Genomic DNA, 19,591 nt, shown 5'->3' on the forward strand with positions numbered 1-19,591 from the left:
GACTCTTTGGCTTTGCTTTTCTTCTCCTCATTGGATTTTTCATGTTCAAAGTTGCAGAAGCCAGATTACAAGCTCATTTTGGTTCAACTTCAGCAACTGTGCATTGCATTGCCATGTAATGTGATGCAATGCTATCTTTCTAGCTCTCCCTTTTTACTTCCTTTTGGATAAACAGACATATTAGGCAAGCATTTTGGAGCTTTCACTTAAATAACTACAGGTGGTGAGATAAGCTGCACAATATAATTGACCTTTCAGTATATTGTTGCACACACACCATCTATTTAGCAAATGCCCTTGTTATCAACAGCAGCCTTTTAAACTCACCTGAGCTAACAGGTATGTGCGCTGGTTACTCTGCTGCGCTTAAAATTTCTTTTTTGGTTTGCTACAATGCCTTTTCTGAAACGTTGTCTCCTTCTGCTGGAACACTGACTTCTTTCATTTAATGCCTGCAGACTATAAAAGAGAACCCAACCCAAAAAGTTTGGTTGATTAGTCTGTGGCATTCTGTTAAACTGTTGCTTATGGCGGTCTCTGTGAGCTTCTCAGCGACATTCAGCCAGCCAGGTATCCTGCCTGCAGTAGATGGAATGTGGCAATGGAACGCTGGCTGCGCGTGTCATAATAGGCTCTGAGCCTTTATATACCTGTGCACAGCAGCAGCCACCTTCAGTCTGCTGCTGGACAGCCAGCAGCAGCAGCAGCAGGAGAGGTATGTAATCAGGAGCCCTCCTGCTAAGGGTAGACAGCTGCTCGTTCCACCCCACCCCCCGCCTTAATTGGTTCTCCTCCCTTCCAACGGTGTTGAGGCGGGTGGGAACAGCAGGGGGTGAAGGTGCTGTGTTTAAAGAGGTGGAGTTATGCAGATCTAAAACGCGTGGATTGCAGCAGCAGCAAGCCGAAAAGTGCAGGCATGTAAGGGATCTAGAGGTTGACAACATGTCTTCTTAACGGGAGTCCAGGAGCTCATCTCCACAAATTGACTTTTCAGGATCCTTGGGTGGCTCCGTAGTTTGAAACCAATTCTGGTTATCGCTTCTCGGCCTTTTGGCTAAGATCAAGTGTAGTGGCTCCGCGGGCAGGTCCATGTCTCGCTTCTTCCTGCTTCCTCTTTGGAGGCGACTCGGCTGGGACAAGTGGGACAGCTCCTTCCCCTACAACTGGACGACGCCATGGTTCTACGGAGACGTCGTTCGATTTGTGGGGGAACATCAACTGGAGGGACTCAAGCCCGACTTGTGGAAGCCCAAAACTATCCACAAGCTCATCAGAGCCAAGGATGACGTGGAGAACATCACAGGACTTCACCAGGACACGCTGGAGACTGTGTGGACAAATGTGTCGTCTGACAGGCTGACCAACGGGCACAAGGACTTTTCGTGGATGGCGATTCAGGGCGGACTGCCCGTCCGGTCATTTATGCATGCCCGGAACCTGTGCAAGACCCGGTACTGCCCAAGGTGCCCCTTCGTGGAGGAAACATCTTTGCACACTTTTTGGGACTGCGGATTTGCACAGCGCCTGTTGACTGCCCTTGAGGACGACCTGAGGAACTCTGTCCCCAGGGCGAGCCTATCGCACCATTCTGTGCTTTACGGACTCTTCCCTGGGGTTCATACCGTCGGAGCCATCCAGGAGGCTTGGCGCCTTATGAACTGCTTCAAGGATGCCGTTTGGGTCGCCAGGAACCGGCTCATCTTGAGGAGGGAGAGGATGTCCATCCAGGACTGCCGCAGGCTGATCCACAGCCTGCTCAGAGACTATTCCATCGTGGACGGTCCGGAGGACGAGGATGAGGACTAAACCCCTCCTCCCCCTCTCCCCTTATGTGTCTTGTCTTTCAATAAAGCTTCGGGCCTGTGATTTTCCCCTCCCCATCCCCTTTTTCCCAATCCCCATCCCTTATCACGGTTCGTTGTACTGTATTGATTGACATGCTTTTTCTTTCGGATTGAGTGTTTTGTGTAGCATAGGGGTGTGATGTGTCTAGTTAGTGCGTCGTATCCTCATGCTATGTAAATATGATGTAGAATTCTGTGTGTACTGGGCTGCGGCACTGTACACTGTCTGTTAACTTATTTTTTGTGCTAATAAAAGATATATTCAACCAAAAAAAAATCTGTTCTTATCAGTTTAATATCTGATACGTCCCCTATCTGGGGACCATATATTAAATGGATTTTTAGAACAGGGAGATGGAAAAAGAGCTTGCTCTGTCCACTCCACGCATTGACCTGGTATTGCAGTATCTCCAGGACCGGTGCACCCCTTCTTTAATGCAGTTTCTAAAATCAGAAAGAATTGAATTCAATGTTTTTTGTTCATTTTGCTTGTTTGTCGGATTTTGGGATGGACTCTTTGGCTTTGCTTTTCTTCTCCTCATTGGATTTTTCATGTTCAAAGTTGCAGAAGCCAGATTACAAGCTCATTTTGGTTCAACTTCAGCAACTGTGCATTGCATTGCCATGTAATGTGATGCAATGCTATCTTTCTAGCTCTCCCTTTTTACTTCCTTTTGAATAAACAGACATATTAGGCAAGCATTTTGGAGCTTTCACCTAAATAACTACAGGTGGTGAGATAAGCTGCACAATATAATTGACCTTTCAGTATATTGTTGCACACACACCATCTATTTAGCAAATGCCCTTGTTATCAACAGCAGCCTTTTAAACTCACCTGAGCTAACAGGTATGTGCGCTGGTTACTCTGCTGCGCTTAAAATTTCTTTTTTGGTTTGCTACAATGCCTTTTCTGAAACGTTGTCTCCTTCTGCTGGAACACTGACTTCTTTCATTTAATGCCTGCAGACTATAAAAGAGAACCCAACCCAAAAAGTTTGGTTGATTAGTCTGTGGCATTCTGTTAAACTGTTGCTTATGGCGGTCTCTGTGAGCTTCTCAGCGACATTCAGCCAGCCAGGTATCCTGCCTGCAGTAGATGGAATGTGGCAATGGAACGCTGGCTGCGCGTGTCATAATAGGCTCTGAGCCTTTATATACCTGTGCACAGCAGCAGCCACCTTCAGTCTGCTGCTGGACAGCCAGCAGCAGCAGCAGCAGGAGAGGTATGTAATCAGGAGCCCTCCTGCTAAGGCTAGACAGCTGCTCGTTCCACCCCACCCCCCGCCTTAATTGGTTCTCCTCCCTTCCAACGGTGTTGAGGCGGGTGGGAACAGCAGGGGGTGAAGGTGCTGTGTTTAAAGAGGTGGAGTTATGCAGATCTAAAACGCGTGGATTGCAGCAGCAGCAAGCCGAAAAGTGCAGGCATGTAAGGGATCTAGAGGTTGACAACATGTCTTCTTAACGGGAGTCCAGGAGCTCATCTCCACAAATGGACTTTTCAGGATCCTTGGGTGGCTCCGTAGTTTGAAACCAATTCTGGTTATCGCTTCTCGGCCTTTTGGCTAAGATCAAGTGTAGTATCTGTTCTTATCAGTTTAATATCTGATACGTCCCCTATCTGGGGACCATATATTAAATGGATTTTTAGAACAGGGAGATGGAAAAAGAGCTTGCTCTGTCCACTCCACGCATTGACCTGGTATTGCAGTATCTCCAGGACTGGTGCACCCCTTCTTTAATGCAGTTTCTAAAATCAGAAAGAATTGAATTCAATGTTTTTTGTTCATTTTGCTTGTTTGTCGGATTTTGGGATGGACTCTTTGGCTTTGCTTTTCTTCTCCTCATTGGATTTTTCATGTTCAAAGTTGCGGAAGCCAGATTACAAGCTCATTTTGGTTCAACTTCAGCAACTGTGCATTGCATTGCCATGTAATGTGATGCAATGCTATCTTTCTAGCTCTCCCTTTTTACTTCCTTTTGGATAAACAGACATATTAGGCAAGCATTTTGGAGCTTTCACCTAAATATCTACAGGTGGTGAGATAAGCTGCACAATATAATTGACCTTTCAGTATATTGTTGCACACACACCATCTATTTAGCAAATGCCCTTGTTATCAACAGCAGCCTTTTAAACTCACCTGAGCTAACAGGTATGTGCGCTGGTTACTCTGCTGCGCTTAAAATTTCTTTTTTGGTTTGCTACAATGCCTTTTCTGAAACGTTGTCTCCTTCTGCTGGAACACTGACTTCTTTCATTTAATGCCTGCAGACTATAAAAGAGAACCCAATCCAAAAAGTTTGGTTGATTAGTCTGTGGCATTCTGTTAAACTGTTGCTTATGGCGGTCTCTGTGAGCTTCTCAGCGACATTCAGCCAGCCAGGTATCCTGCCTGCAGTAGATGGAATGTGGCAATGGAACGCTGGCTGCGCGTGTCATAATAGGCTCTGAGCCTTTATATACCTGTGCACAGCAGCAGCCACCTTCAGTCTGCTGCTGGACAGCCAGCAGCAGCAGCAGCAGGAGAGGTATGTAATCAGGAGCCCTCCTGCTAAGGGTAGACAGCTGCTCGTTCCACCCCACCCCCCGCCTTAATTGGTTCTCCTCCCTTCCAACGGTGTTGAGGCGGGTGGGAACAGCAGGGGGTGAAGGTGCTGTGTTTAAAGAGGTGGAGTTATGCAGATCTAAAACGCGTGGATTGCAGCAGCAGCAAGCCGAAAAGTGCAGGCATGTAAGGGATCTAGAGGTTGACAACATGTCTTCTTAACGGGAGTCCAGGAGCTCATCTCCACAAATGGACTTTTCAGGATCCTTGGGTGGCTCCGTAGTTTGAAACCAATTCTGGTTATCGCTTCTCGGCCTTTTGGCTAAGATCAAGTGTAGTATCTGTTCTTATCAGTTTAATATCTGATACGTCCCCTATCTGGGGACCATATATTAAATGGATTTTTAGAACAGGGAGATGGAAAAAGAGCTTGCTCTGTCCACTCCACGCATTGACCTGGTATTGCAGTATCTCCAGGACCGGTGCACCCCTTCTTTAATGCAGTTTCTAAAATCAGAAAGAATTGAATTCAATGTTTTTTGTTCATTTTGCTTGTTTGTCGGATTTTGGGATGGACTCTTTGGCTTTGCTTTTCTTCTCCTCATTGGATTTTTCATGTTCAAAGTTGCAGAAGCCAGATTACAAGCTCATTTTGGTTCAACTTCAGCAACTGTGCATTGCATTGCCATGTAATGTGATGCAATGCTATCTTTCTAGCTCTCCCTTTTTACTTCCTTTTGGATAAACAGACATATTAGGCAAGCATTTTGGAGCTTTCACCTAAATAACTACAGGTGGTGAGATAAGCTGCACAATATAATTGACCTTTCAGTATATTGTTGCACACACACCATCTATTTAGCAAATGCCCTTGTTATCAACAGCAGCCTTTTAAACTCACCTGAGCTAACAGGTATGTGCGCTGGTTACTCTGCTGCGCTTAAAATTTCTTTTTTGGTTTGCTACAATGCCTTTTCTGAAACGTTGTCTCCTTCTGCTGGAACACTGACTTCTTTCATTTAATGCCTGCAGACTATAAAAGAGAACCCAACCCAAAAAGTTTGGTTGATTAGTCTGTGGCATTCTGTTAAACTGTTGCTTATGGCGGTCTCTGTGAGCTTCTCAGCGACATTCAGCCAGCCAGGTATCCTGCCTGCAGTAGATGGAATGTGGCAATGGAACGCTGGCTGCGCGTGTCATAATAGGCTCTGAGCCTTTATATACCTGTGCACAGCAGCAGCCACCTTCAGTCTGCTGCTGGACAGCCAGCAGCAGCAGCAGCAGGAGAGGTATGTAATCAGGAGCCCTCCTGCTAAGGGTAGACAGCTGCTCGTTCCACCCCACCCCCCGCCTTAATTGGTTCTCCTCCCTTCCAACGGTGTTGAGGCGGGTGGGAACAGCAGGGGGTGAAGGTGCTGTGTTTAAAGAGGTGGAGTTATGCAGATCTAAAACGCGTGGATTGCAGCAGCAGCAAGCCGAAAAGTGCAGGCATGTAAGGGATCTAGAGGTTGACAACATGTCTTCTTAACGGGAGTCCAGGAGCTCATCTCCACAAATGGACTTTTCAGGATCCTTGGGTGGCTCCGTAGTTTGAAACCAATTCTGGTTATCGCTTCTCGGCCTTTTGGCTAAGATCAAGTGTAGTATCTGTTCTTATCAGTTTAATATCTGATACGTCCCCTATCTGGGGACCATATATTAAATGGATTTTTAGAACAGGGAGATGGAAAAAGAGCTTGCTCTGTCCACTCCACGCATTGACCTGGTATTGCAGTATCTCCAGGACCGGTGCACCCCTTCTTTAATGCAGTTTCTAAAATCAGAAAGAATTGAATTCAATGTTTTTTGTTCATTTTGCTTGTTTGTCGGATTTTGGGATGGACTCTTTGGCTTTGCTTTTCTTCTCCTCATTGGATTTTTCATGTTCAAAGTTGCAGAAGCCAGATTACAAGCTCATTTTGGTTCAACTTCAGCAACTGTGCATTGCATTGCCATGTAATGTGATGCAATGCTATCTTTCTAGCTCTCCCTTTTTACTTCCTTTTGGATAAACAGACATATTAGGCAAGCATTTTGGAGCTTTCACCTAAATAACTACAGGTGGTGAGATAAGCTGCACAATATAATTGACCTTTCAGTATATTGTTGCACACACACCATCTATTTAGCAAATGCCCTTGTTATCAACAGCAGCCTTTTAAACTCACCTGAGCTAACAGGTATGTGCGCTGGTTACTCTGCTGCGCTTAAAATTTCTTTTTTGGTTTGCTACAATGCCTTTTCTGAAACGTTGTCTCCTTCTGCTGGAACACTGACTTCTTTCATTTAATGCCTGCAGACTATAAAAGAGAACCCAACCCAAAAAGTTTGGTTGATTAGTCTGTGGCATTCTGTTAAACTGTTGCTTATGGCGGTCTCTGTGAGCTTCTCAGCGACATTCAGCCAGCCAGGTATCCTGCCTGCAGTAGATGGAATGTGGCAATGGAACGCTGGCTGCGCGTGTCATAATAGGCTCTGAGCCTTTATATACCTGTGCACAGCAGCAGCCACCTTCAGTCTGCTGCTGGACAGCCAGCAGCAGCAGCAGCAGGAGAGGTATGTAATCAGGAGCCCTCCTGCTAAGGGTAGACAGCTGCTCGTTCCACCCCACCCCCCGCCTTAATTGGTTCTCCTCCCTTCCAACGGTGTTGAGGCGGGTGGGAACAGCAGGGGGTGAAGGTGCTGTGTTTAAAGAGGTGGAGTTATGCAGATCTAAAACGCGTGGATTGCAGCAGCAGCAAGCCGAAAAGTGCAGGCATGTAAGGGATCTAGAGGTTGACAACATGTCTTCTTAACGGGAGTCCAGGAGCTCATCTCCACAAATTGACTTTTCAGGATCCTTGGGTGGCTCCGTAGTTTGAAACCAATTCTGGTTATCGCTTCTCGGCCTTTTGGCTAAGATCAAGTGTAGTGGCTCCGCGGGCAGGTCCATGTCTCGCTTCTTCCTGCTTCCTCTTTGGAGGCGACTCGGCTGGGACAAGTGGGACAGCTCCTTCCCCTACAACTGGACGACGCCATGGTTCTACGGAGACGTCGTTCGATTTGTGGGGGAACATCAACTGGAGGGACTCAAGCCCGACTTGTGGAAGCCCAAAACTATCCACAAGCTCATCAGAGCCAAGGATGACGTGGAGAACATCACAGGACTTCACCAGGACACGCTGGAGACTGTGTGGACAAATGTGTCGTCTGACAGGCTGACCAACGGGCACAAGGACTTTTCGTGGATGGCGATTCAGGGCGGACTGCCCGTCCGGTCATTTATGCATGCCCGGAACCTGTGCAAGACCCGGTACTGCCCAAGGTGCCCCTTCGTGGAGGAAACATCTTTGCACACTTTTTGGGACTGCGGATTTGCACAGCGCCTGTTGACTGCCCTTGAGGACGACCTGAGGAACTCTGTCCCCAGGGCGAGCCTATCGCACCATTCTGTGCTTTACGGACTCTTCCCTGGGGTTCATACCGTCGGAGCCATCCAGGAGGCTTGGCGCCTTATGAACTGCTTCAAGGATGCCGTTTGGGTCGCCAGGAACCGGCTCATCTTGAGGAGGGAGAGGATGTCCATCCAGGACTGCCGCAGGCTGATCCACAGCCTGCTCAGAGACTATTCCATCGTGGACGGTCCGGAGGACGAGGATGAGGACTAAACCCCTCCTCCCCCTCTCCCCTTATGTGTCTTGTCTTTCAATAAAGCTTCGGGCCTGTGATTTTCCCCTCCCCATCCCCTTTTTCCCAATCCCCATCCCTTATCACGGTTCGTTGTACTGTATTGATTGACATGCTTTTTCTTTCGGATTGAGTGTTTTGTGTAGCATAGGGGTGTGATGTGTCTAGTTAGTGCGTCGTATCCTCATGCTATGTAAATATGATGTAGAATTCTGTGTGTACTGGGCTGCGGCACTGTACACTGTCTGTTAACTTATTTTTTGTGCTAATAAAAGATATATTCAACCAAAAAAAAATCTGTTCTTATCAGTTTAATATCTGATACGTCCCCTATCTGGGGACCATATATTAAATGGATTTTTAGAACAGGGAGATGGAAAAAGAGCTTGCTCTGTCCACTCCACGCATTGACCTGGTATTGCAGTATCTCCAGGACCGGTGCACCCCTTCTTTAATGCAGTTTCTAAAATCAGAAAGAATTGAATTCAATGTTTTTTGTTCATTTTGCTTGTTTGTCGGATTTTGGGATGGACTCTTTGGCTTTGCTTTTCTTCTCCTCATTGGATTTTTCATGTTCAAAGTTGCAGAAGCCAGATTACAAGCTCATTTTGGTTCAACTTCAGCAACTGTGCATTGCATTGCCATGTAATGTGATGCAATGCTATCTTTCTAGCTCTCCCTTTTTACTTCCTTTTGAATAAACAGACATATTAGGCAAGCATTTTGGAGCTTTCACCTAAATAACTACAGGTGGTGAGATAAGCTGCACAATATAATTGACCTTTCAGTATATTGTTGCACACACACCATCTATTTAGCAAATGCCCTTGTTATCAACAGCAGCCTTTTAAACTCACCTGAGCTAACAGGTATGTGCGCTGGTTACTCTGCTGCGCTTAAAATTTCTTTTTTGGTTTGCTACAATGCCTTTTCTGAAACGTTGTCTCCTTCTGCTGGAACACTGACTTCTTTCATTTAATGCCTGCAGACTATAAAAGAGAACCCAACCCAAAAAGTTTGGTTGATTAGTCTGTGGCATTCTGTTAAACTGTTGCTTATGGCGGTCTCTGTGAGCTTCTCAGCGACATTCAGCCAGCCAGGTATCCTGCCTGCAGTAGATGGAATGTGGCAATGGAACGCTGGCTGCGCGTGTCATAATAGGCTCTGAGCCTTTATATACCTGTGCACAGCAGCAGCCACCTTCAGTCTGCTGCTGGACAGCCAGCAGCAGCAGCAGCAGGAGAGGTATGTAATCAGGAGCCCTCCTGCTAAGGCTAGACAGCTGCTCGTTCCACCCCACCCCCCGCCTTAATTGGTTCTCCTCCCTTCCAACGGTGTTGAGGCGGGTGGGAACAGCAGGGGGTGAAGGTGCTGTGTTTAAAGAGGTGGAGTTATGCAGATCTAAAACGCGTGGATTGCAGCAGCAGCAAGCCGAAAAGTGCAGGCATGTAAGGGATCTACAGGTTGACAACATGTCTTCTTAACGGGAGTCCAGGAGCTCATCTCCACAAATGGACTTTTCAGGATCCTTGGGTGGCTCCGTAGTTTGAAACCAATTCTGGTTATCGCTTCTCGGCCTTTTGGCTAAGATCAAGTGTAGTATCTGTTCTTATCAGTTTAATATCTGATACGTCCCCTATCTGGGGACCATATATTAAATGGATTTTTAGAACAGGGAGATGGAAAAAGAGCTTGCTCTGTCCACTCCACGCATTGACCTGGTATTGCAGTATCTCCAGGACTGGTGCACCCCTTCTTTAATGCAGTTTCTAAAATCAGAAAGAATTGAATTCAATGTTTTTTGTTCATTTTGCTTGTTTGTCGGATTTTGGGATGGACTCTTTGGCTTTGCTTTTCTTCTCCTCATTGGATTTTTCATGTTCAAAGTTGCGGAAGCCAGATTACAAGCTCATTTTGGTTCAACTTCAGCAACTGTGCATTGCATTGCCATGTAATGTGATGCAATGCTATCTTTCTAGCTCTCCCTTTTTACTTCCTTTTGGATAAACAGACATATTAGGCAAGCATTTTGGAGCTTTCACCTAAATATCTACAGGTGGTGAGATAAGCTGCACAATATAATTGACCTTTCAGTATATTGTTGCACACACACCATCTATTTAGCAAATGCCCTTGTTATCAACAGCAGCCTTTTAAACTCACCTGAGCTAACAGGTATGTGCGCTGGTTACTCTGCTGCGCTTAAAATTTCTTTTTTGGTTTGCTACAATGCCTTTTCTGAAACGTTGTCTCCTTCTGCTGGAACACTGACTTCTTTCATTTAATGCCTGCAGACTATAAAAGAGAACCCAATCCAAAAAGTTTGGTTGATTAGTCTGTGACATTCTGTTAAACTGTTGCTTATGGCGGTCTCTGTGAGCTTCTCAGCGACATTCAGCCAGCCAGGTATCCTGCCTGCAGTAGATGGAATGTGGCAATGGAACGCTGGCTGCGCGTGTCATAATAGGCTCTGAGCCTTTATATACCTGTGCACAGCAGCAGCCACCTTCAGTCTGCTGCTGGACAGCCAGCAGCAGCAGCAGCAGGAGAGGTATGTAATCAGGAGCCCTCCTGCTAAGGGTAGACAGCTGCTCGTTCCACCCCACCCCCCGCCTTAATTGGTTCTCCTCCCTTCCAACGGTGTTGAGGCGGGTGGGAACAGCAGGGGGTGAAGGTGCTGTGTTTAAAGAGGTGGAGTTATGCAGATCTAAAACGCGTGGATTGCAGCAGCAGCAAGCCGAAAAGTGCAGGCATGTAAGGGATCTAGAGGTTGACAACATGTCTTCTTAACGGGAGTCCAGGAGCTCATCTCCACAAATGGACTTTTCAGGATCCTTGGGTGGCTCCGTAGTTTGAAACCAATTCTGGTTATCGCTTCTCGGCCTTTTGGCTAAGATCAAGTGTAGTATCTGTTCTTATCAGTTTAATATCTGATACGTCCCCTATCTGGGGACCATATATTAAATGGATTTTTAGAACAGGGAGATGGAAAAAGAGCTTGCTCTGTCCACTCCACGCATTGACCTGGTATTGCAGTATCTCCAGGACCGGTGCACCCCTTCTTTAATGCAGTTTCTAAAATCAGAAAGAATTGAATTCAATGTTTTTTGTTCATTTTGCTTGTTTGTCGGATTTTGGGATGGACTCTTTGGCTTTGCTTTTCTTCTCCTCATTGGATTTTTCATGTTCAAAGTTGCAGAAGCCAGATTACAAGCTCATTTTGGTTCAACTTCAGCAACTGTGCATTGCATTGCCATGTAATGTGATGCAATGCTATCTTTCTAGCTCTCCCTTTTTACTTCCTTTTGGATAAACAGACATATTAGGCAAGCATTTTGGAGCTTTCACCTAAATAACTACAGGTGGTGAGATAAGCTGCACAATATAATTGACCTTTCAGTATATTGTTGCACACACACCATCTATTTAGCAAATGCCCTTGTTATCAACAGCAGCCTTTTAAACTCACCTGAGCTAACAGGTATGTGCGCTGGTTACTCTGCTGCGCTTAAAATTTCTTTTTTGGTTTGCTACAATGCCTTTTCTGAAACGTTGTCTCCTTCTGCTGGAACACTGACTTCTTTCATTTAATGCCTGCAGACTATAAAAGAGAACCCAACCCAAAAAGTTTGGTTGATTAGTCTGTGGCATTCTGTTAAACTGTTGCTTATGGCGGTCTCTGTGAGCTTCTCAGCGACATTCAGCCAGCCAGGTATCCTGCCTGCAGTAGATGGAATGTGGCAATGGAACGCTGGCTGCGCGTGTCATAATAGGCTCTGAGCCTTTATATACCTGTGCACAGCAGCAGCCACCTTCAGTCTGCTGCTGGACAGCCAGCAGCAGCAGCAGCAGGAGAGGTATGTAATCAGGAGCCCTCCTGCTAAGGGTAGACAGCTGCTCGTTCCACCCCACCCCCCGCCTTAATTGGTTCTCCTCCCTTCCAACGGTGTTGAGGCGGGTGGGAACAGCAGGGGGTGAAGGTGCTGTGTTTAAAGAGGTGGAGTTATGCAGATCTAAAACGCGTGGATTGCAGCAGCAGCAAGCCGAAAAGTGCAGGCATGTAAGGGATCTAGAGGTTGACAACATGTCTTCTTAACGGGAGTCCAGGAGCTCATCTCCACAAATGGACTTTTCAGGATCCTTGGGTGGCTCCGTAGTTTGAAACCAATTCTGGTTATCGCTTCTCGGCCTTTTGGCTAAGATCAAGTGTAGTATCTGTTCTTATCAGTTTAATATCTGATACGTCCCCTATCTGGGGACCATATAATAAATGGATTTTTAGAACAGGGAGATGGAAAAAGAGCTTGCTCTGTCCACTCCACGCATTGACCTGGTATTGCAGTATCTCCAGGACCGGTGCACCCCTTCTTTAATGCAGTTTCTAAAATCAGAAAGAATTGAATTCAATGTTTTTTGTTCATTTTGCTTGTTTGTCGGATTTTGGGATGGACTCTTTGGCTTTGCTTTTCTTCTCCTCATTGGATTTTTCATGTTCAAAGTTGCAGAAGCCAGATTACAAGCTCATTTTGGTTCAACTTCAGCAACTGTGCATTGCATTGCCATGTAATGTGATGCAATGCTATCTTTCTAGCTCTCCCTTTTTACTTCCTTTTGGATAAACAGACATATTAGGCAAGCATTTTGGAGCTTTCACCTAAATAACTACAGGTGGTGAGATAAGCTGCACAATATAATTGACCTTTCAGTATATTGTTGCACACACACCATCTATTTAGCAAATGCCCTTGTTATCAACAGCAGCCTTTTAAACTCACCTGAGCTAACAGGTATGTGCGCTGGTTACTCTGCTGCGCTTAAAATTTCTTTTTTGGTTTGCTACAATGCCTTTTCTGAAACGTTGTCTCCTTCTGCTGGAACACTGACTTCTTTCATTTAATGCCTGCAGACTATAAAAGAGAACCCAACCCAAAAAGTTTGGTTGATTAGTCTGTGGCATTCTGTTAAACTGTTGCTTATGGCGGTCTCTGTGAGCTTCTCAGCGACATTCAGCCAGCCAGGTATCCTGCCTGCAGTAGATGGAATGTGGCAATGGAACGCTGGCTGCGCGTGTCATAATAGGCTCTGAGCCTTTATATACCTGTGCACAGCAGCAGCCACCTTCAGTCTGCTGCTGGACAGCCAGCAGCAGCAGCAGCAGGAGAGGTATGTAATCAGGAGCCCTCCTGCTAAGGGTAGACAGCTGCTCGTTCCACCCCACCCCCCGCCTTAATTGGTTCTCCTCCCTTCCAACGGTGTTGAGGCGGGTGGGAACAGCAGGGGGTGAAGGTGCTGTGTTTAAAGAGGTGGAGTTATGCAGATCTAAAACGCGTGGATTGCAGCAGCAGCAAGCCGAAAAGTGCAGGCATGTAAGGGATCTAGAGGTTGACAACATGTCTTCTTAACGGGAGTCCAGGAGCTCATCTCCACAAATGGACTTTTCAGGATCCTTGGGTGGCTCCGTAGTTTGAAACCAATTCTGGTTATCGCTTCTCGGCCTTTTGGCTAAGACCATTTGGTTGCAGCCTGATAGGTGCGAGTTCTCTGGAGGAATCCAGGCCTTTTTGCGAAAGGATTTGGCGATTTTCTGTGGTAATATACCGACAGGTTTTGAAGATGAACTTCGTGAAGAATACTATCCGAATTGGAGTGGATCCATCAGTTTCCGAGAGGAATAATGTGTCCTTCATCGTGGAGAAACTTTTGGAAGGAAAAGCTGGAGCAAAACCAGGCGACTTCTACAGCGTCAACGAGTTTCCTAAATCAGGTACATATGACGTGACTTTTGTAGAAGAAAATACCTGCCTTGATGTGTTTGAGTGGCTTCGGAGTCACACTGATGATCCTTTTTTGGAAGGGGTGTGGTTTGAACCCTTGTTTGGACTTCAAGAAAAGATTGTGTGGGTAACAGTTTATAACCCTTTTACTGAGCCAGCATTGCTTGAAGGCTTCCTTGCACGGTACTGTGATTATGTGCGTAAAGGGGAAAAGCAGTTTAATTCTTTAGGTATTTTCAACTGCAAATACAAGTTTCGGGTGAAACTGAAGAAGGATCCTGGAAGTGTGGGAGGCTTTAGACATCCTCCTGCAAATTTTTCTGTGGCGGGACATAGGGGCTTCCTTTACTATGTAGGGCAGCCTATGTATTGCAGGAAATGTTACTGCTTTGGACATGTGCAGGATGCATGTAAGAAAGGGCAATGTTGCCGTAACTGCAAAGAGGAGGGGCATGTGGCAAGTGCGTGCCCGAAGCCCAAGGCTTGTGACATGTGTGGAAGTGGTGAGCACATGTTTAAAGATTGCCCGCAGGGTGTGCCCAGGAAAACTGATAAGGAGAGGAAGAAGGAGGAGGAGGAGAGGAGGGTTTTGCAGCAGATAGAAAGAGAAACTGCTAGAATGGAGAGAGAGCAGAGGAGGCGGAGTGAAAGGTCTGCCCCTGAAACTGTGAGTCTGAGGCCTGCTTACCAGAAGGAGAAATGGCACCTAAAATGGAGAAGGAGCTTGTGAAAGAATTGAGGAGAATGGAGGGGCAGATGAATGCAGCGGGAGAAGGAAGGTGTCCGGATACGTTGGACTTTCAGGACGCTGTAGATGCTGCAGATTGTATGGAAACTGGGGAAGGGTCATCACACCCTTCAGATCCTGAGAATATTGAGGAGTACTTCTCCGATGAGGGTGGGGGGAGTAGAAAGTGTCACAGGGAGGGTGGTGGGGCAAATGATGAAGAAGATATCAAGGCACCGCAGCGAAAAGTGGGTGCCAAGAAAGCAAGGTGGGGTGATGGTGATGCTGCTAGCGGCTCGGAAACGAGTTGCTCGGTTCAGATGGTGGAAGAAGATAGTGGGGGTGCTGGTTAAGGTTGCCTTGCAATATGCGTGATAATGCCTATTATAAGCTTTGACTTAAGTCAAAGGCTTTTTCTTGTGAGTGGAGTTTTTGTAGTGTTTTTGTAACTTTTCTGTTTTCGTTTTTTTTTAGGAGGTTTAAAAAAGGAAAAAATGGGTTTTACTATAATTTCACAAAATGTGAGAGTGTTTAAAAATAAGGCCAGGAGGGCTGCAATTTTTGATTTTTTGGCTATGAAGAATGCATCGATTTTTTGTTTGCAAGAGTGTGGAGTGGTGGATGGGGTGAGAGGAGATGAATGGTCTCATGGAGCATCTGTGTGGTCGGGGAGTGCATGTAATAAAAATGATGGTGTGGGGATTTTAGTTAAAGGGAGGGAGGTGGTTTTGAGTGATTATGTGGTGATTGATGTGGGGAGGTGCATTTTAGCAAATTTTGAGTATAAAAATGTTAAATTTTGTGTTATTAATGTTTATGCGCCGGTGGAGAAAAATGACCGGAAAAAGTTATTTGAAAAAATTAAACTTTTTGTTCCGGGAAGAATGCCTGTGGTGATTGTGGGTGATATGAATTGTGATGTGGGGAGAGTGAATGTGGATGTGTCTGGGAAAACTTTGTTAGAGTTGGTTAGTGATTTTGATTTGCATGATATGCAAAGTGTATGTAAAGTGAGGCCTTTGTTAAATACCTTCTTTTCCGAAAGTGGAAGAATACAATCTAGATTGGATTACTGTTTTATTTCAAAAAATATGATTCCTGTTGACTATAAGCAGGAGAATGTTTTGTTTTCAGATCATGTGTGCATGTCGTGTGAGTTGGATGTGAATGTGAATGGGGTGTTTGGGAAAGGTTTGTGGAAGTTGAATGTTAAGTTATTGGAGTATGAGGAAGTAAGAAAGGAATATGCAAGACGGTATGAGGAGTGGTGTGAGTGTAAAAATGGTTTTGGGAATGTTTGTGGGTGGTGGGATTGGGTTAAAAAACAGACAAAAAATTTTTTCAAAAATTTGGGTTATAAGATGGCAGCAGTCAAGAGGAGACATTTTGTGAGTTTAAATGCACGTTTAAGTTTCTTGTATAAATTGAGGGAGGGAGGGATGGAGGTGGAGGAGGATATTTTACAAGTGAAAAAGGAGGTTCATGAGTTCTTGTTGGAAAAAGGGAGGAGTATTGTCTTTAGAGCAAAAGTTGATAATTTGGAGTATGATGAAAAATGTTCACGTTTTTTTTTCAAGAAGGTTTTTGGGAAAAAGCAAAATATGTGTGTGTTGAATGGAGCAGATGGAAGCGAGGTGAGTGGAGAGGATATGTGTGAGGAAGTGGCAAAGTTTTATGAGGATTTGTATGCTGTAAAGTGGAGGGATGAGTGTTTGGAGAATGATGTTTTGAGTACGTTAGAGAGTAAATTGAATGAGGCGGAAAGAGAGAGGGTGATGGATGCTGTGACAAGTGATGAAGTATGGAAGGTTATGTGTAGTATGGCTTTGAATAAGACGCCGGGGGGGGATGGTCTTCCAGTAGAATTTTACCGCATTATGTGGGATGTGATTGGGAGTGATTTTGTGGATTTTTGTAAGTATATGTGGGAAAATATGGAGGTGGCAGGTAGTATGCGTGCAGGTATGGTTGTATTGATTCCGAAAAAGGGTGATTTGAAGAGTCTGAAAAACTGGAGGTCAATAACATTATTGAACTGTGATTATAAGATCTACGCAAAATTAATGGCAAATAGGATGCGTGATGTGATAGAGAGTGTGATTGGGGATGAGCAGTGTTGTGCAGTACCTGGGAGACGGATTCACGAGTGTGTGTGTATATTGAGAGATTGTCTATGGGATTGTATGAGCCGGAAGAAGAGTGTGTTTTTGTTGAGCCTGGATTTTGAAAAGGCGTATGATAGGTTGTCGCATGGTTTTTTGTTTAGAGTGTTGCTGAGAATGGGTTTTCCTGCTGATTTTGTTGGGAGAGTGAGAAGTCTATATACAGATATTTATAGTTGTGTTTTAATGAACGGTTATGTCGGTAGGAGAGTGAATGTGCATTCGGGCGTGAGGCAGGGGTGTCCGTTATCCCCTGTGGCTTTTATTTGTGCAATTGAACCTTTGTTGTGTATGTTGAGGAAGGATAAAGTGGTTCGAGGTGTGCAAGTGCCGGGAGGTGGAGGAAGAGAGTGGAAGGTGAGTGGTTATATGGATGACGTGTGTGTATTATGTGATTCTGAATGTTCGGTGAGGCGGGTGAAGTTGTTAGTGTCTATCTTTTGTGGTGCGTCTGCATTTAAAGTGAATTGGGAAAAGAGTGAGTGTAAGGTTTTTGGAAGTGGTATTTTGAGTAGAGATGTAGGTGTGAACGTAGTGAATGGGCCCATTAAGGTTTTGGGAGTGAAGTTTTCAGAAAGATTGGATGGGAAAGAAAGTTGGGATGACGCGAAAGAGAAGGTTGAAAAGAAGTTATGTTTTTGGAAGTTGAGAAGCCTTACTTTCTTTGGAAAAATCTTAGTCATTAAAAGCGTGGTGTTGCCTATTTTTTTAGATGTTGCAGTTGTGTTTCCACCAGGTTATATGGTTTTGAGAGGATTGAATAGGATTTTGTTTGTTTTTTTGTGGAATTCTAAAATGGAGAGGGCGCGGAGGGAAGTGTTGGTGAAGCGTATGGAGAAAGGTGGTTTGGGTTTTCCAAATTTAGAAGTTTTTTTGGGTGTGAATATTGTGGTGTTTGTGCTGAAAGTGATTATGGGCGATGGAAAGTTTTCATGTATGTGTGGATATTTATTTGGGGCTTATTCTTTTCGTTTGAAGTGGAGAGAGAGGGATTTGCGGTGTCCGGTTGCTTTTGAGGTGCCCGTGTGGTATGTGTGGGTTTATAAGTTTTTGGTGAAGTATGAGTTGTGTGATGTGGATGTGAGGTTGTTGGGAAATAAGAAGGCTGTGTACAGGATGATTGAGTGTAGAGAAATGGAGAGTGGAATAAATTTGGTGAGAGGGTGTGATGTGCAAAAAGTATGGAAGAAGGTGCGGATGGGTGGTATGACAAATAAGCAGAGTGAGGTTGTGTGGCAGTCTTTGCATGGAGTGTTGCCAGTAAGAGAGTTTCAGAGGAATAGAGGTTTAGTGAGGAGTGAAACGTGTCCAAGAAATGGCTGTGGTGGAAGGGAAAGTGTGTTGCATGTTTTTTGGAATTGCCAGTATGCTAGAGATGTGATTGGGAGAATGGGGCCTTTGTGTAAAGAATTGTGTGGTGTGAATTTGTTGTCCTTTGAGTTGTTTATGTTTGGTTTGGGAATATGTGATGGGACGAAGGAAAGAGTCTTGTGGTTGATGCTTGCGTGTATAAAGGAAGTGTTATGGGATGTGAGGAATGTGTATGTGTTTAAAAGGAAGGAAATTGCTGTAAAGGATAGTGTGAAGGTGATTATGGGGAAGATGTATGTGTGTTTCTTATGGGACAAAAAGAGGAGAGGGGAAGTGGATGCGGAGGGAATATGGAAAGTTAAAAAGTGGAGATATTTTGTAAATACTTCTTGATCTTGTTTTCTGTGTAAGGTTTAAAAAGAAGAAATAAAAATTTTTCCGGTGATGATGGGAGCAGCATTTGTGTCGTTGAGATGATGCAGCTGTTTGGAAGGAAGTTCCTTTGGTCGTGACTATAGACCGTGGATTTCCCCATCTGAGGGAAAAGAAAAAAAAAAAAAAAATCTGTTCTTATCAGTTTAATATCTGATACGTCCCCTATCTGGGGACCATTATTAAATGGATTTTTAGAACAGGGAGATGGAAAAAGAGCTTGCTCTGTCCACTCCACGCATTGACCTGGTATTGCAGTATCTCCAGGACCGGTGCACCCCTTCTTTAATGCAGTTTCTAAAATCAGAAAGAATTGAATTCAATGTTTTTTGTTCATTTTGCTTGTTTGTCGGATTTTGGGATGGACTCTTTGGCTTTGCTTTTCTTCTCCTCATTGGATTTTTCATGCTCAAAGTTGCAGAAGCCAGATTACAAGCTCATTTTGGTTCAACTTCAGCAACTGTGCATTGCATTGCCATGTAATGTGATGCAATGCTATCTTTCTAGCTCTCCCTTTTTACTTCCTTTTGGATAAACAGACATATTAGGCAAGCATTTTGGAGCTTTCACCTAAATAACTACAGGTGGTGAGATAAGCTGCACAATATAATTGACCTTTCAGTATATTGTTGCACACACACCATCTATTTAGCAAATGCCCTTGTTATCAACAGCAGCCTTTTAAACTCACCTGAGCTAACAGGTATGTGCGCTGGTTACTCTGCTGCGCTTAAAATTTCTTTTTTGGTTTGCTACAATGCCTTTTCTGAAACGTTGTCTCCTTCTGCTGGAACACTGACTTCTTTCATTTAATGCCTGCAGACTATAAAAGAGAACCCAACCCAAAAAGTTTGGTTGATTAGTCTGTGGCATTCTGTTAAACTGTTGCTTATGGCGGTCTCTGTGAGCTTCTCAGCGACATTCAGCCAGCCAGGTATCCTGCCTGCAGTAGATGGAATGTGGCAATGGAACGCTGGCTGCGCGTGTCATAATAGGCTCTGAGCCTTTATATACCTGTGCACAGCAGCAGCCACCTTCAGTCTGCTGCTGGACAGCCAGCAGCAGCAGCAGCAGGAGAGGTATGTAA

General features: G+C 44.9%; 9 non-coding genes across 9 annotated transcripts; all 9 read left to right on the forward strand.

Annotated features, from left to right (window-relative positions):
• Positions 1-2,078: 2,078 nt before the first annotated feature.
• Positions 2,079-2,274, forward strand: LOC141177776 (U2 spliceosomal RNA). The gene has a single exon (XR_012254330.1). It is a non-coding gene; the product is annotated as a U2 spliceosomal RNA (small nuclear RNA).
• Positions 2,275-3,389: 1,115 nt separating this feature from the next.
• On the forward strand, positions 3,390-3,580 carry LOC141177393 (U2 spliceosomal RNA). The gene has a single exon (XR_012253991.1). It is a non-coding gene; the product is annotated as a U2 spliceosomal RNA (small nuclear RNA).
• A 1,115-nt stretch (positions 3,581-4,695) lies between these two features.
• LOC141178480 (U2 spliceosomal RNA) lies at positions 4,696-4,886 on the forward strand. The gene has a single exon (XR_012254761.1). It is a non-coding gene; the product is annotated as a U2 spliceosomal RNA (small nuclear RNA).
• A 1,115-nt stretch (positions 4,887-6,001) lies between these two features.
• On the forward strand, positions 6,002-6,192 carry LOC141178481 (U2 spliceosomal RNA). Its single transcript, XR_012254762.1, has one exon. It is a non-coding gene; the product is annotated as a U2 spliceosomal RNA (small nuclear RNA).
• Positions 6,193-8,351: 2,159 nt separating this feature from the next.
• On the forward strand, positions 8,352-8,547 carry LOC141177777 (U2 spliceosomal RNA). The gene has a single exon (XR_012254331.1). It is a non-coding gene; the product is annotated as a U2 spliceosomal RNA (small nuclear RNA).
• A 1,115-nt stretch (positions 8,548-9,662) lies between these two features.
• LOC141177394 (U2 spliceosomal RNA) lies at positions 9,663-9,853 on the forward strand. The gene has a single exon (XR_012253992.1). It is a non-coding gene; the product is annotated as a U2 spliceosomal RNA (small nuclear RNA).
• A 1,115-nt stretch (positions 9,854-10,968) lies between these two features.
• Positions 10,969-11,159, forward strand: LOC141178482 (U2 spliceosomal RNA). The gene has a single exon (XR_012254763.1). It is a non-coding gene; the product is annotated as a U2 spliceosomal RNA (small nuclear RNA).
• A 1,115-nt stretch (positions 11,160-12,274) lies between these two features.
• On the forward strand, positions 12,275-12,465 carry LOC141177456 (U2 spliceosomal RNA). Its single transcript, XR_012254049.1, has one exon. It is a non-coding gene; the product is annotated as a U2 spliceosomal RNA (small nuclear RNA).
• Positions 12,466-18,599: 6,134 nt separating this feature from the next.
• LOC141177990 (U2 spliceosomal RNA) lies at positions 18,600-18,787 on the forward strand. The gene has a single exon (XR_012254469.1). It is a non-coding gene; the product is annotated as a U2 spliceosomal RNA (small nuclear RNA).
• Positions 18,788-19,591: the final 804 nt, after the last annotated feature.

This window comes from Phyllobates terribilis, unplaced genomic scaffold (assembly GCF_046119375.1).
Source record: "Phyllobates terribilis strain yellow unplaced genomic scaffold, ASM4611937v1 Scaffold_27__1_contigs__length_16484149, whole genome shotgun sequence".
Classification (NCBI taxonomy): Eukaryota; Metazoa; Chordata; class Amphibia; order Anura; family Dendrobatidae; genus Phyllobates; species Phyllobates terribilis.